The 2,029-nt window shown below is 43.6% G+C and overlaps 1 pseudogene; it reads left to right on the top strand.

Moving 5' to 3' along the window:
- Positions 1–234: 234 nt before the first annotated feature.
- On the top strand, positions 235–1,787 carry LOC118377844 (E3 ubiquitin-protein ligase TRIM39-like; annotated as a pseudogene).
- The last annotated feature ends 242 nt before the right edge of the window (positions 1,788–2,029 follow it).

Genomic DNA, 2,029 nt, shown 5'->3' with positions numbered 1-2,029 from the left:
AATTTCAAAAGATTGGTTGCGATCATCATAACCAATTAATTAAGTTTAGAAAGTCAACTGAAATTCCAAAGTCAACATTTCCCCACATCCACATTTGACTTAATGAATTGTCTGACTCTTTTTTTTATACCCTGTTCAAAATATATTCTCTGAAGTTTAGTCATTAGTTTGTATTATAGAGAGCCAACTGATCCCAGGAAATGCTTTATATTTTCACCTCTCATCTGTCTAGATATGGCCACCTCCAGCAGTCTCCTGTCTGAAGAGCAGTTCTTGTGCTCTATCTGTCTGGATTTGTTCACTGAGCCAGTCACCACTCCATGTGGACACAACTTCTGCAAGGACTGTATAAGACAGTACTGGGATAGCAATGACCTGTGCCTGTGTCCAATGTGTAAGGAGAAATTCCATAGAAAATCTGCGCTTTGCATCAATACTTTCATATCTGAGATGGCTGCTCAGTTCAGGAAGTCAGTTGAAGTGAAGGCGACCAGCAGCTGAGATCAATGCCCTGTTCAACCCCTTGAAGTCCCCTGTGACATCTGCACTGGGATGAAGCTCAAGGCCCTGAAGTCCTGCCTGGTGTGTCAGAGCTCTTACTGTGAGACTCATCTGGAGCCTCATCAGAGAGTCGCAGCCTTAAAGAGACACAAGCTGATCAAACCTGTGGAGAATCTGGAAGACAGGATGTGTAAGAAGCACGACAGACTCCTGGAGCTGTTCTGCAGAACTGATCAGACATGTCTTTGTGTGTTGTGCTTCAAAACAGACCATATGGCTCATGACATTGTCCCTATAGAGGAAGAGTATGAAGAGAAGAAGGTTCAGCTGGGGAAGACTGAGGCAGAAGTGCAGCAGATGATCCAGGAGAGACTGCAGAAGGTTCAGGTGATCAAACACTCAGTAGATCTCAGCAAGAAAGGCACAGAGAGAGATATCAAACAGTGTGCAGGTCTTCACTGATCTGGTGCGATTCATTGAGAAAATCCAGGCTGAACTCATTGAAATGTTTGAAGAAAACCAGAAAGCAGCAGAGAGGCAGGCTGAAGGGCTCATTAAAGACCTTAAGCAGGAAATCAATGACCTGAAGAAGAGAAGCACTAAGCTGGAGCAGCTCTCACACACTGAGGACCACCTCCTCTTCCTTCAGAGCTTCCCATCTCTGTGCACCCTTCCACCCACCAAGGACTAGTCTGAGATCTGTGTTCACTGTGATATTTGTGTAGGGACTGTGATGGGAGCTGTATCTCAGCTTGAGGAGGCACTTATGAGAGAGGTGAGGAAGTTGTGTGATGCTGAGTTAAAGAGGATTCAGCTGTATACAGTGGATGTGACTCTGGACCCTGATACAGCATATCCCAAACTCACCCTTTCTGAGGATTGGAAACAAGTGAGACATGAAGGCACACTAAAGAAACTCTCTGAAAACCCAGAAAGGTTTGATTCTATTTGTTGTGTCCTGGGAAAGAAGGGGTTCTTCTCTGGGAGATTTTACTATGAGGTGACGGTCCAGGGGAAGACTAAGTGGGATTTAGGAGTGGCCAGAGAGTCCATCAACAGGAAGGGAAAGATCATGTTAAAGCCTCAAAATGGATACTGGACTGTGGTCCCCAGGACACCCTGTTACCCTCTCATTGAGAAAGAAGCCCCAGAAGGTGGGGGTGTTTGTGGATTATGAAGAGGGTCAGGTGTAATCTTATGATGTGGAGGCCAGGTTTCATATCTACTCTTACACTGGTTGCATATTCACTGAAAAACTATATCCATACTTATTACCGCGCCTGTAATAATACTGGTGGTAAAAACTCTGCTCCGCTGATCATCTCTTCTGTCAATCTCCAAAATGGTGAGCTGATTGTCATTCTTAAGAGGAGGCCGTGGAATTAAATGTAATTCCATACTTTAAAAAAATATGACCTTTGTCTTGTGATTCCTCTGTCATTCTAAATATGAAATAAAAAGTTAATGTACCACCAATCTTTAAGCAGTTAAGAACAGTTTGATTGATCAATTGCTTAATAAAGTGTTT

Source organism: Oncorhynchus keta, chromosome 13, assembly GCF_023373465.1.
Source record: "Oncorhynchus keta strain PuntledgeMale-10-30-2019 chromosome 13, Oket_V2, whole genome shotgun sequence".
NCBI classification, from domain to species: Eukaryota; Metazoa; Chordata; class Actinopteri; order Salmoniformes; family Salmonidae; genus Oncorhynchus; species Oncorhynchus keta.
This window is presented reverse-complemented; position numbering and strand designations above follow the sequence as displayed.